General features: G+C 38.8%; 1 protein-coding gene across 3 annotated transcripts in view; it reads left to right on the forward strand.

The window, feature by feature from the left end:
• Window positions 1–15,034, forward strand: part of DCAF5 (DDB1 and CUL4 associated factor 5) — a 90,810-nt gene that overhangs the window by 33,508 nt on the left and 42,268 nt on the right. The gene's annotated exons all lie outside the window — the stretch shown is intronic.

Genomic DNA, 15,034 nt, shown 5'->3' on the forward strand with positions numbered 1-15,034 from the left:
TCATTCATTTCATGTAAATTGTTTCTGCTGGAATCTTTTCACAACCATCCTCTCCTTTATCACTGCCAATGTCCCAGTTGTGGTGTCTTGGTTGGTCTATTGCAGTTTTCAGAACTGAGCTCCTTAAACATTGAAAGCATTAAGGAAAAGTGAAGTGTCCCCAGCTGTTACTCTCCTTGTCTCACCATTTTCATTGCCTGTTTTAGCTGTCTGCTCACTCACCTACCTCTCTCCTTTCTCGTGTCTTTATAGTTTCTGTCAGTTTTTGTCAGGAACTATTAGTTACGTGACAGGTAACAATGTCTTGCTTTGACAAGGATAATAAAGAGAGTGGTTCTTTCCCTCTCAGTAATAAAACTAGGGCAAGCCAGGAATTCCTGTAGACTTACTTCATAAGCTGGTGCTTTTACGTGTTGTATAAATGGGCAATAAATGCAAATTCCTGCTGTCAAAAAGGACTTGCTTGCTCTTAGTAATTCACCTGGCTTTGGGGCCTAAATATCTGTTCTCTGGGCCTGTGCCAATCCTACTTCTGTTGAGACCAAATTAAGTGCAACTCTGTCTTCTGAACAGCCGGGCAGTCTCTGCCACATTGCCTTTGAGGGCTGCTCATAGTGTTGTGGGAAAATAGAGCCCAAGAGTTCAGCTTCAAAGGCTGGAAAAAAAATCATTCATGCTCTGCTTTCTCTCTCTTCTCTCCCACTCATTCATCTTTACTTTTTATATGAACATATCCAGTGCTCAGGCAAATGTTCCATCTATTGAAACCCATAATAAAAGCTTGTATTTTCCCTAAAACTGTATTCCTTCCTTAAGTTCTTTATTTTTATTAATGTCAGCATCACTCTTGTAATGATACTGGCTGAAATCCCAGAGTCCCATATGCCTCTTCTGTTTCTTACTCCCTGTGCCATAACCAGCCTTGCTCTGTGTTAGTGCTGGCCACTTCTCTCAGTTCTTAAAGCCTCTGCCCTATTTCAGGCCCATATTACTCTTTCCACAAGGGGCCGACTTCTAAGGTGTCGGCTGGCTTCTTAACTTGCTCTTGCTTCTGGCACACAGCACGTGTCCTTAAACTTACTTCTGCCATTCCCCTACCCAGGAGCTCTAGAGGCTGCTTCTTATCTTTGTTTATGGCCATATTCCCCAGAACCAGTAATGTGGGATGCTCCAAGAAAAAAGATTTTTTATTTGAATAATTGAATGGATGACCTAGTTTATGGACAAAATGAAAACTTGTTAAGCAAGCAGTCAACCCCTTCTTTGGTGCCAGTGTCCCTTTTCCCCTTGTAGCTTGTCCTCTACATACAAATACATGTAAAGGAGAATTTATCTTTTCTTTTCCTATTCAAATTCTAGTTACCCTTCAAGGTCCAAGATCAAATGGAAGCCCATCAGTGCAGACCTCCTTGCTGTATCTCCCTGTTACATTCTCTTAAAGCGTCCTTCCTTTTTTTACTCGCTGTGTCCCCAGCACCTAGCCCAGTTTTGGCGCAGAGTACGTGTTGAATGAATGAAGCTTTCCCTCGCTTCTGGCAGAAAGGATCACTCTATCCAGAGCCTCTGTAAAGTACTTAGGGTCTGTGTCATTCATGTTGCATGTCTTAGTGAAATGAAATCGCTCAGTCGTGTCCGACTCTTAGTCACCGTTTTTGCCATCATTGATTATCTTTACTATGACTATGTTTTATCTCCAGATAAAAGATTATGTCTTTTCTTTCTAGTGCTCAGGAATTGCTTCTCAGAAAGGAAGCACTTGTCTTAATCTGTACTATTAACTTTGCATGTTTTTCTGTGGATTTTTAAAGACAGGGCGATGTTTTATATCTGTTGCCTAGCACAATGCTTAGAAGTTATGACCTTCAGTAAATAGTGAGTGAGTGCAGTGTTACACTCATCCCCAAATAGTATGTATTTTCAAAACTAGCTCTCTGGTAATGTTTTCATTAACTCCCTGAGTGTAATAGCATGGATCAAAATGTCATCTGTAGAGAATAAACCCTTAGAGGAGGTTGTAAGGGTTCTTGCAGGGCTTTGAACGGTTGTCAATTAGTTAACTTAGCGCTGTAAGGAAGTCAAGAATTCTGGCAAAGTTGCTTTCTAGTGTTTGGGCCACAAGGTGGAGCTCTAGAATCAGCTTCGCGGCAAGAAGACACCAGGGCCCCATTATCCTAACCCAGTAATTCTCAAATTTCAGAGGGCATCAGAATCACCTGGGGAGATTGTAAAAGTGCTGCTTCCTGGAGCCCAGACCCAGAGATTGAGTTGTCGATCCAGGGCCGACCCTATGAATCTGCCATTTTTTAATACATACCCCAGGCGATTTGGCAACTTTGCTTATCCTGCAAGGTGGAAGCTGTGATTTTTCACGAATCTGTGTTGAATTTGCTGCTGTGTTCATTTGGATTCAGGGTCTTCCGGCTTTAGGCCAGAGATTCCCTGTGTCTATTCATCCTCACCAAACACAAATGTACCTTTTATAGCAAGAGGCTTAGCTTCAGACCAGAATGCCTGGTGAATGGATGGGAGTTGTGGAAGCATGTTCCACTTCATATCCTCCCTTTAATACTTCCCAACTCCTCTTACTCAGGGGGAGGTGATACCACACCCCTAAATCCAATAGACATTTTTACTTTAAAAATCAAGTCTTGACTCTTTCTTTTTAAAAAAACTTTTTATGTTTAAAAATTCTCTCTCACCCACACACTGAGAAATAGTAAAATAAACTCTATTACACCTTGGCACCCAGCTTCCATAATTAACCCATGGACAATCTTACTTCATTTATTCTTCTACTGAGATGACTCCCATTTCTGTGTAACTTTGTATTATTTCCTCTGTAAATACTTTAGTATGCACCTCTGAAAGATATTCTTTTTTAAAAATTGAGATAAAATTCACGATATAAAATTAGCTGTTTTAAGGTGAAAACTTCAGTGGCATTTAGTTCATTCAGTGTTGTGCAACTACCACCTCTATCTAGTTCCAAAGCGTTTTTATCATTCCAAAATAAAACCCATACCCATTAAGCAGTTACTTCCCAGAATACTTATCCCCTAGTTTTTGACCACCACCAGTCTGCTTTCTGTATCTGTGGATTTACATGTTATGGCTGTGACCTTTAGTCTGCCTCTTTTATTTAGCATAAAGTTTTTGAGATTCATCCACATTGTAGCATGTATCAGTATAGTATTTCATTCCTCTTTATGGCTGAATAATTTTCTATTGTATGGATGTATATACCACATTTTATTTATCTACCTACTGATGGACATTTGAGTTGTTTCTACCTTTTGGCTATTGTGAATAGTGCTACTAAGATTTATGAATAAGTATTTGAGTACCTGTTTTTGGTTCTTTTGGTTCCGTCCCTAAGAGTGTAATTGCTGGATCATATGGTGATCCTATGTTAAACTTTTTGAGGAGCTGCCATATTACTTTCCATGAAAAGATAATTCTTTTAAAAATCATAATATTATTATCATACCTAAAAAATTAACAATAATTCCTTAATACCACTGCACATTTAATATTTACATTTCCTTAATTGCCTCCTGAATGTTACAATTGGTTCTTATGGATCAAGATTTGAATAAGGTCTGTACCAAGCAATTAGTTGACATGGCTTCTTTTTTAGTCTATGGATACTCCTACCTTTCATTTTTTTTCTCTTGTAACTTATTTGTTAAAGGAACTAGATTATTTATTTTATGGAATTTCTCACATTTTCGATTATATAGGAGGCCCTTTGTATCCTTGGGTTCTATATCTATATCTGTGGGGTTCCTGAATCCAATCCCCCATAGATGCCAAGGGGCAGCTGTACTGATTGCATGTTTATATCATCATTTAGCATGTTTCCTCTTATCTCAGTTTTTTTCATAAATTGGTATTAGGTCTAGGGACTGAAATAGTTTTAGGTTTGATTCTTTTTGGCGGGGGTTACAAAAATAATTCATAGGTGGTGTTGTATAAGGAAACCAAAAATGTCTGGTTTTGTCTTTTGTTTTAAAATACACTGACTGACTTCTCAGTTCAGCTTTTTAAAATACAAGTAATGCTGGTGAAGATGTGGAGAAACTGAATCACTCATACATTGTGAGTAGGAATGTAAAATAGTACAAAATATCTAGAAAATGTTTTGGTAGTTCCTTTATAAACTAAAAATGAACTTATTATCTGACCCAGCAGTTGCACTCTTGGGTGTTTATCCAAGAGAGAGGAAGACTTATTTTCATATAGCAACTTGTACATGAATGTTCATGGCAGCTTCATTTATAATAGCCAAAAGCTGGAAACTACCCATATGTTTTTCAATCTGTAAGTAGTTTAAAAAATAGTAATAAAACTGTAGTGCATTTATACCATAGAATACTACTCAGCAATAGAAAAACAAAAAACTGAACTGTTGATACATGCAACAATTTGGATAAAGCTTAAGTGAACTATGCTACATAAAAAAGCCAATCTCAAAAGGATACGTACTGCATGCTTCCATTTATATAAAGCTCATGAGCTAATGTAACATTCATGAGATGGAGAACAAATTAGTCATTGCCAGGTGTTAGGGTTAGTGGTAGAACGGGTGGATGTGGCTATAAAAGGAAGTCTTATGGTGATGGTACACAGAAGTATTGTGGTGGTGACTACTTGAAGTTGTACACGTGATACAATGGCATAGAGCAACCCACACACACACACACAAATGAGTGCATGTATAGCTGACAAATGAATAAGCTCTATAGATTGTACCAATGTAAATTTCCTGGTTTTGATATCATACTATAGTTATGCAAGGTGGTAACACTGGGAGAGTCTGGGTAAAGGGTTCAAAGAACCTTCTTGATTTTCTATATATAGTATTATATTATTAGCGAACAGTGACTATGTTACTTTTTCCTTTCCAATTTGGATTCCCTTTTATTTCTTTTTCTTTTCTGATTGCTGTGGCTAGGTCTTCCAAACTATGCTGCATAAAAGTGGCAAGAGTGGCCATTCTTGTTTTGTTCCTGATCTTAGAGGAAATACTTTCAACTTTCCACTGTTGAGTATGATATCAGCTGTATGTTTGTTATATATAGCCTCTATTATGTTGAGATATGTTCCCTTTACACCCACTTCTGGAGAATTTGTTATAAACGGTTGTTGAGTTTTGTCAGAAGCTTCTTCTGCATCTCTATTGAGATGATCATATGATTTTTATTCTTTGCAAACTCTTTTTACAAGAAAATTTCTTTGCAAATTCCTCTGAGGATGACTGTCACTCTGTCATGTCTGACTCTGTGACCCCATGGACTGTAGCCCGCCAGGTTCCTCTGTCCATGGAATTCTCTAGGTAAGAATACTGGACTGAGTTGCCATTCCCTTCTCCTTCCCCGACCCAGGGACTGAACCTGGGTCACCTGCAGTGCAGGCAGATTCTTTCATCTGAACCACCAGGGAAACCCTAGATTCCTCTGAATCTATAATTATTTCAAAATAAAAAGTTAAATGTAAGTAATACATAATAGCGTTCTCCTTTTAAAACTATGAATAAGGCTAAAATTCCTCCTCACTACTTCCAATCCTGGTCTTCTGCCCCCTTTCCTGAGGGTAATGAATGTTAAGAGTTTGTATTTGCTTCCAGAACTTTTTCTTTGGTTTTATATGCTTATACATGTACCTGTAGAAAATACATGATTTTTGTTTCTATATGGAGGTATGTGTTTCACACGGATGATGTACTGCTATGCAGTTATTCTACAACTTGACTATTTCACCCATCAGTATGTTTTGGGAATTTATCCATGTATTAACATATCCAGATTTATCTTGTTTCTTTTGCCAGTTAAGAACTTGAGTCATCTCTGACTCTCTGTGAAGAGTCAGCTTAGATTTTTCTTCTAGGAAGTCTTTTGGACTGCTCCTCTCCTGTGTTCCCAGTGGAGGGATAGATATTCTTCCTATGTCTTGCACAGCACATATTCCCCTTATTACAGCATGGTTCATATTATAGAAGGAAACTGATGGCTTTCTTGTCCCTCATTAATTCTTGAGGATGTCTTTTCCATCTTATTTCATCTTTAAATCCATATGCTTTGCATAGTATCTAGAATAGTTAGCGGGTTTTCAGTAAGTGGTTATTCAGTAAAGGCATGCATATATGAGTTACTGAACTACAGAGAAGGATATGAAGTGCATTATTTAGATGAATCCTTCTGGCCTTGATGCATTGTCATCTGATGCTGTTCTTTTTGCTGGGTGGAATAATTAATCTCCACTGTGTAGTCTGTGAATCCTTGTTGAACCAAGAAGCAGAAAACAACTTGTTGGCCCTGTTTCTGCTTCTTATTTATTGTATGGTCAGGGCCAAGTCATATAAACATTTAGGACCTAGGTCTCCTCCAGTTTGAGATGAAAATAATGTTACCTTCACTATCCACCTTATAGGGTTATTGTAACTCATTGGAAAAGACCCTGATGCTGGGAGGGATTGGGGGCAGGAGGAGAAGGGGAAGACAGAGGATGAGATGGCTGGATGGCATCACCGACTCGATGGGCATGAGTTTGAGTAAACTCTGGGAGTTGGTGATGGACAGGGAGGCCTGGCGTGCTGCGATTCATGGGGTCGCAAAGAGTCAGACAGGACTGAGCGACTGAACTCAACTGAACTGAAGGGTTAATTGATACAATGTACATGTAAACATTTTGGAAATTAAATTTAATGAAAAACGTGTTGCTTCTTCAAGGGTATCTGTTGTGATCTGATTCCTTCAGTGAATTCTTCATAGTTTGAACTTTTTATTTTGTGATCTTAGGTTTGACCATTTGTACTTTATCTGTTGTGAGTTACATATTTTAGACAGGGATATCTTGGTATACTCTTAATAATCTTGGCTTCATTTATCCAAGACTTTAGCCATGTATGGAAGACTTTCCAGGAACCTTGCTAATGTTTCTAGATTCTACATAAAATACTTTGCACTTTGAATTGGTTTTTTATTCCAATAATATGCTTTGCCATTTATTTAGAGGTACCTGGGAAATGGGATAGTGTATCTGCAGAGAGAGGAAGTGGGATGGTGTATCTGCAGAGAGAAACCAAACTAAATGTAGTTTCAGATCTAACCTGGTACTGTGTCCAGTGCTAACCAAGGTGGGGCCTGTTTATTACTTAAAATCCTTTCAAAGGAGGGATATTATTTGCCTTCATTGAGAAGGATGGTGAGGGACACTGGTAGTTTTAGAGTCCTTTGCAAATTTTTAACTGTCTTTTAAAAAATTTAGAACAATTGCTTAATTTCAGATTTGCGTCTGCACCAGAATCCTGTAGGGCAGCATATTGTCTGCAGTTTCAGTTAAGCTCTTTAAATTCCGCTCTCTTGTACTTCTCTCAAAGCTATCTTCTATCGCCCCTTAATTAAAGAAGGAGTATGTTTGAGATGACGTTTTAGAATAACATATTTTCTTCTGATTACAGAAGTTTATGTTCATTGTAGGAAAACTTGGAAAATAAAGTGAAAGGTATAAAAATAAATTAACTAAATGCTGTAGTTTGGTTGACATATCTTCTTGTTGGTCTCAGTATATTCATCAAACTAAATGTTTATCACTATCTAATTTTAGATATGATTGGGTAGGGCATGTGTTCAAAGCCTATAGAATTCATTGTCTACTTTCTGGAAATGGGTAAATGAATTTTCTTTTTTTTTTCAGCTTGTAATTGACTTCCTAAGGTTTGACTATTAATTTTCATTTTGAACTTTTATTCTACAAATACCAGAAACTTGCTTTAAAGTACAAAATATAATTAAGATACGTGTTGACCTGTTAAACTATTCCTTCTTGTTGACTGCTTATTAGCAGGTAGATAAATTTAACTCATTTGAAGGATGTGTGGTGGTGTCAGTGCAGAGAAGACCTGAGTGGTCATTGGCAAGTCATTTTACTTTCTGGGCCACAGTTCTTTGCCTGTAATAGAAAACTTTGACTTAGATGTTCTCCAAGCCTCCTGCTGTTTCTTTGATTTTTCTGCTGCTCTGTTGCTTGCCTCTCAAGATTAGGGTTTTTGAGCAGACAAATGTCAGGAGCCAGGTAAACCTTTGTGGAGCCTTTTTTTTTAATGTTCTAAAGCCAGAGTGTTTCAGATCGCTGCTCATGATCCATTAGATCATGCAGCATCTATTTATTGAATGCTGTTACATGTCTGACACTGTTTAAGCACTTGGAATGCACAGGAAGCAATATAAAAGGTAATAGCCTAGTGGGAAGGGACAAATAAGAAACAAAATAAATGGTATGTAAGATGGTGATTCATTAGGAGAAACTAAACAGGAGACAGGGAGCATTGGGGAAGTTTCATTTTTGCATTGGGTATCAGGACAGGCTAATTGAGGAGGATATTTGAGTAAAGAAGTAAATGAATGAACGATGTTCATATCTGGGGAGGAACATTTCCCTCAGGATTAGCAAGCACAGAGACCCTGAAGCAGATATTTGATGTGTTCTAAAGAGGCATCATGTGGCTGAAGTAGGGTAGGGGAAAAAAGTGCTAGGAGGTAGATTCATGAGGGGTTGGTGGAGAGAGGTGTCTAGGGTCTCTGTTGGCATTATAAAGCATTTGAGTTTTAACCTGGTTGAAATCCACTGGCAAATGAATGATGCAGTCTGACTCGTGGTTCAGCATCCCTCTGGCTGTCATATTCAGGATGAACTAAAGTATGGGCCAAGAGTAGAGGCATGAAGACAAAGTAGGAAACTCTTTCAGTAATCCATAGGGCCATGGAATTGATTTAGGTGGTCACAAGTATTTATTAAATGGAAAATCAGTGCACTGCACACAGTAGATGGCAAGTTGTTTAAAGAATTTATGCTAAGTAAATGTGGGTGTACTGGAATACAGTATAAAATAAGCTTATTATAAAAGGTTACTATAAAAAAGTTTGAAAACCATTATCTTAAGGCATTTATATTTTTGCCAGCTAGAACTGACTTTGGTTTTTGGACACTCTCAGTAAGCGGCTCCTGTATGAAACAGGCTGCCTTCCTATAATCACGTCTCATCAGTCAGCACTTTGGCCTTCCCATTGCATTCATCTCTCCTCCTGTTTTCCACTGTTTGCATAAGTGTTCTTGTAGAAGGGATCAGATGGTGATTTTTGTTTTCAAACCCTCTTCTGCTTAGCATTTTTTCTAGGCTTTGCCTCTTTCCCCTTTAACAGCCCTCTGGCTTTGTGGCCTTGTTCCCTGACAGTCAGCACACCCACCTAGTTTCTTCTGCCATCAGGGACTGCCTGTTTACCTGCCTGTATTCCCACCCACTCCTTCTGCACCCTAACTGTTGCTCTAGCAACTGCCATCTCAGTCTCCCGCCTTCCCCTGACTTTTTTCTTCCTCCTGCCAACCTGTATTCATTAAACTCTCCCTCTCCAGCTTTCTACACTGTGAGGTCAGGGCTGATGCTTTGTAACATCTGTCAGAAGGTAGAGCCATTAATAACTTAGGATGAAGATTAAATGACTGCTTATAAAACCCTTCTCTACTTTCCACAGCTTGCAGTAAAGGGGGATTTTTTGAATAAGCAGGTCATCTGATGAACTGAGATGACTAAATGCTGAGTCCCTAATTCTACAGAAAAATCACGAGTGTCCTAGGACAAATCTGTTATGGCACTGCCTTTTAATTCATTTTGGGATCTTGCATAGGGTTGAGATCTTGGTTGGTTATATGTGGCTTTTGGGATCCCCTGAGCCAAAGACAAAAACGTGGGCTGTAGATCACTTCAGCTCTGGGCGAGATGCCCCTGTTCTGGAAGGTGGTGATTAGAGGCACTGCAGTACCTGAAAGCCCAGGTTCTTCCCCTTCTAACTCGCATAGAAGAAACGGTTAAGGAAGATGTGCTAGGGATTTCCCTGACAGGCCAGTGCTTTCCCTGCTGTGGCCCCCGATCCAGGCCTTGGCTGAGGAAGGCGGATCCTGCAGGAGTGTGTGCAGCACGATCATTTTTAAAATAAATAAATAAATTTTAAGAGAGAAAGATGTGAGGAGTATATGTATATATTATGTATATGTGTATATAATGTATATATAGTGGGATACCATATAGCCATGAAAAAGAATGAAACAATGCCATTTGCAGCAATATGGACAGACCTAGAGATTATCATACTAAGTAAATCAGAAAGAGAAAGACAAGTACCATATGATATGACTTATGTGTGGAATCTTACAAAACAGAAGCAGACTCAGAGACATAGAAAACAGACTTAGATACCAAAGGGGAAAGGGAGTAGGGGAGGGGTAAACTAGGAGTTTGGGATTAGCAGATACAAACTGCTCTATATAAAACAGGTAAACAGCAAGGTCCTGCTGTTGAGCACTGGGAACTATATCAATATCCTGTAATAAATTATGATGGAAAAGAATATATATACACACACATATATATAACTGAATCACTTTGCTTGCACACCAGAAACTAACACAATGTTGTAAATCAACTAGACTTCAATTAAAAAAAGAAAGAAAGAAGGCTTGCCTGGTGCCTCAGTGTTGGAGAGTCCACCTGCCATTGCAAGAGGCCCCTGTTTATCTCTGATCCGGGAAGATCCCCAGTGCTGTGGAGCAGCTAAGCCCGAGCGCCACAAACTGCCGAGCCCGCCCTGGAGCCCAGGAGCTGCAGCTGTGGAGCCCACTGCCTTGGAGACGGGTTCTGCAGTGAGAAACCCGTGCACCGCGTGGGGGTGGCCCCCGTTCACCACAACTAAAGAAAAGCCCACACAGCAACGAAGACCCAACACAGCCAAAAATAAATAAATAAAACTATTTTTTGAAGTGGATTTTTTTTTAAAAAGAAAAAGTTTACAGGATTACCAAGATCTTGAATATACTTGAACAGAACTGATACAGGCTGTAACTTTTTAACTTGTCCATTTTTTACTTAATTCTAGTATCCTCTAGGATCTCTCATGTTCTCTGTGTTGTGTAATAGAAAGTACAAAATGCCACCTGTATTCCTTACAGGTCATCCTGTCCTAAAGCAGAAACAGAAGGGGAGAGATTTTTTCCTACCTATGTGACATTGAATTTTCCTCTCTGGTTGACTGGCACCAGCTCTGATGTCTGTGATTTGGAATAGCAGTGCCTTGACTCCAGCCATTTCACAGGTGTTAGGAAACTTTAACATGGTAACTCTGAGGAAATACATGCCAGTGGGCTTTAGAAAATCTTGTTGGCACTATTTGATGAATTACTTAGTCGTAGATTTATGGAAGTCTAGGTTCATGAAACCAGATCTTGGAATGTTTATAGGTGCTCTATCTTGTGCTGAATGTGATATTCCCAGTCACTTTTCTGGAAACAGCCTTGTTTTATTTCTCTTCTGTTCCAAAACTTCAGCCTTGGCGAAAGACTTTTTGTAAATGTTCTTTTTATCCTGCCAAAGCAATAAAGAAATCCAACTGACTATTTCTGAGGGCCCAAAACACCAAAAAAAGCCAAAAAAAAAAAAAAAAAAAACCCACACCAAAAAACAGAGGAGCACACTAATGAGGAATATTTTCCTGATGTTCTGAGGTTCTCTTGCTTTTTGTCCTGGGCCTTTTACATGCTGATCCTTGGATCACCTCCTGTCCCATTCCTGTTGCATTTTGTGACAAATTCTTGGTTGAAGATAGGTCAAAAGTGAAAGTGTTGATCACTCAGTCATGTCTGACTCTTTGCAACCCCATGGACTGTAGCCTGTCAGGTTCCTCTGTCCATGGAATTCTCCAGGCAAGAATACTGAAGTGGGTTACTATTCCCTTTTCCAGGGAATCATCCTAACCTAGGGATCGAACCCAGGTCGCCTGCATTGTAGGCAGATTCTTCACTCTCTGAGCCACCAGGGAAGCGGTGTGTGAAGATAGGGCGGGAATTGATTTTTGCTTTCCTTTTTCTTAAAGGGATATTTTGATTTGAACTCATTTCAACTTGTTGCTAGTCCCTTCAAGATAGCGCTCATCTCATTTGGGTGTGTAATGGTAGCCACTTCTCTGGAGGAGCGGAGACACTGTCAGATTTAAGGCATTCTTGTGTGTAGGTACCGTGAGTTCTCCAAAGAGTAAACAAGAAACTTCTCCTTCAGGGAATGTGTTGAGGGCAGGAAGAAAACATTTCAGGCATTGTGGGTAGAGTGGAACTCTGATCTTAAAAGGAATTGGAGTCCTTTCTCCTGTTAGGCTGTAAAAAGAAGTGCCATATTGTGTAGTTGGCTTTTCATTTAGCTTTTAGTAATCTGCTTTCTCTCCACCTTATTTTCACACTCACCCCAAATTCTGAAATGGAACCATGTTTTTCGAAGAGTGGTTTGAAAGTCACATGCATCATAATTAATTAAGGTTGCTTGTTAATCTGATTCCTGCGCCCACTTCTCAGATTGAATTAGATCTGTATATGGATCCTGAGAATCTGCATTTGAGAAAAAGTACCAGATGATTTATCATGCATCTTACAGTTGGAATCATAAACAACAGGATCTTTGATGTTGTATCTTGACTTTGAGTGGAAACTACTTCTAGGCCTTTTCTTCCTGATGAAGTAGATCATTCTTAACATTCTCAATAGGAGGAGCCAGCAGCAGAACCCCTGCTGAGAAATTACAGTTAATGTAGCTCACTTTCTGAATTTCAGGTGTCAGTCTATCCCTCTGAAAGGATTCTTGCCCCCAAACATGAAGTATTCAGTTTTAGTAACTGCTGCTACAGTTTTGGTTGTTTTGGGGGGTTATTTTGTAGCTGTATTCTTAAACATTCTAGGAGCAAGATTCCTATGTACCTACCCTCTCTGTGTGAGAGGTAGGAGTCCCCTGCCCAGAAGCTAAGGGAAAAGTTCGTGACTCTTGGGGAGCCCACAAGCAGACCCCTGGAGAGTGGCAGACGTAGGAGCTTGGGTGGGAATGGGATGGGCCCAGATGCCTGGCCTGCAGGTCTCCTGGAACATGCAGAGGAAGTTGCTGTTAGCAGATGCAAAGGGCTTTTGCCAGAGCTTTGGCCAAGTTTCTTTTTGTTGAGTCTTGTTTCCACCCCCAACTTCTTGTCAGTCCTGTATACAGATGCTGGTTTATTTGCACACTCTAGGCTGATCTTGAATTTGAAAGGCTGTCATTGTTTTTGAGCTTAGGGTTCAGATAACACCGCATGCCTGTGGCAGCTGTGAAGGAAATGGCTGAACTCAGCCCTGTCACTCATTCCCGATATGTGTGTGAGGGTGGCCAGTGTTCAGGACGTTTAAGAACATCGGTCTGTAGGGACTATTACGTGGGACCTACAGTAGGACTAGGCTGCTTCTCTGTGATGTTTGGAGTTTTAGGGACCATTTTTTCTAAGTCACTTCTTTCCTTCCATTTCACAGTTAACAGGATTAAAGTCTGTTTGCCCAAGCCTTGTTTCCACACATAACTGAGGTACTAGAGTTCTTCCCTCTGGTGAAAAGACTGCCTTGGGGGGACAAAGGACTGACTGGATAGCGGTGGTGCAGAATGTGTTTTATGATCAGGACAGGTTGGCAAATTCCTTTGCACTGTGGTCCAGGGACTCCTTTCTTTTTTTTTTAAAAAAAATAGCAGTAGTCTCTTTAATTTGTATAACACTTAGTTACAAAGTTTTGTACCACATACCATTTTATTATATCTGTATAATGAAATAAATTTAATTGTATATAAATAATGTATTAAAGAGTCTTCAGAACCAAAGTTAATATCAGAGTTTCAGAGAAAAGGTGACTACTTGGATTTATGTTTAGTAAAACAGCATGAAAAAACAAAAAAAAAAAAAAACAGCATGTTGAAAAAACTAAAATTGTGAATTAAATTATGTCAAATGGTCAAACATCCTAATACTAATAAATTTCAAATAAATCTTCCAGGCTCTAATTCAGATGTCTCAAGGCCCTTTCCAGCTCTGATTCCTTAAATGTATAAACTTTTTTTCTTAAACTACTAGACTCTCTTTGCAGATCACAATGTCTTGTGAAACAGAGTGAGTTAATAGCACTAATGTGGCCCTCATTTCCAATGCACATAATCAGTACGTAATCTCACTTTCTTACCAGTAATTTGGTTATGTATGAACAATGAATAGTCATCCCTCTATAATAAAACAGTGTCCAGGTAGTCAAGGAGACTGACTACTAGAAAGATAAGTTATCTAGTACTGTATAATTGTTAATGTTTATGGTCATCCTAGTTAACTGTAAAATTGAAAGTATCTTCTGAGTCATCATAATAAATAATTTTGAACCATACCATCTGACTTTTTAAAAATGTTATGAAAAAAAAATGTTATGAATATTATGAAGCTACAGAAGAATACTGGGTGAATCAGAATATACCAGTCTCTAGTAGAAGCTAGATAAATGGAATTATATGTATTAGTCAAAGTATATTTTAAAGCTAAATATAAACTCATTGGGAATTGTAAAGGGAAGCAAGTCATCCTGCTTTTGTAATTGTTGTTACTGCTGGCTCTGTATTTAATTTTAAATTTTTCTTTAGTATTTATTCTTGAGTTATGCCATATGGAATATAAAAATTCTCTGAACAGATTGAAAATTAAAAAATAAGTGCATAAGCAATAAAGTGATTATTATTTTTAAAAATCCAGAATAAACTAGAGTATCTTGTTTTTCTGGCTGATGGTTTCTGTCTCTAATTCAAAAGACAGATGTATTTCTTAAATACCATCCATGATGGTCAGTTAGAGTGGACACCACTGACTTCCCAGGGTCTTGACAAGTAACTATTTGCTTATGTAGCTCAGGTAAATAAAAGAACTAATCATTTTAATATGTCTTTTCATTCAAGATTCTTGTTGTATCCTATTCCTATAAACTTACTGGTACTTCAACTTTTGGAGATTGAAGAGAGGAACTGCCAAGTTAAATAACTTGCTTTAATGTAATCAAGGAGTCATCTCTGTCCTTTTTATTACCTTCTAGCCCACTGTGTAAAAATACCTTTCTGCCAGAATTCTGATGTGCAAGCCTGACGGGAGGTCCTGGTTATGAAATGCAGTGTTTT

The sequence above is a fragment of the Dama dama genome, chromosome 12, assembly GCF_033118175.1.
Source record: "Dama dama isolate Ldn47 chromosome 12, ASM3311817v1, whole genome shotgun sequence".
NCBI classification, from domain to species: domain Eukaryota; kingdom Metazoa; phylum Chordata; class Mammalia; order Artiodactyla; family Cervidae; genus Dama; species Dama dama.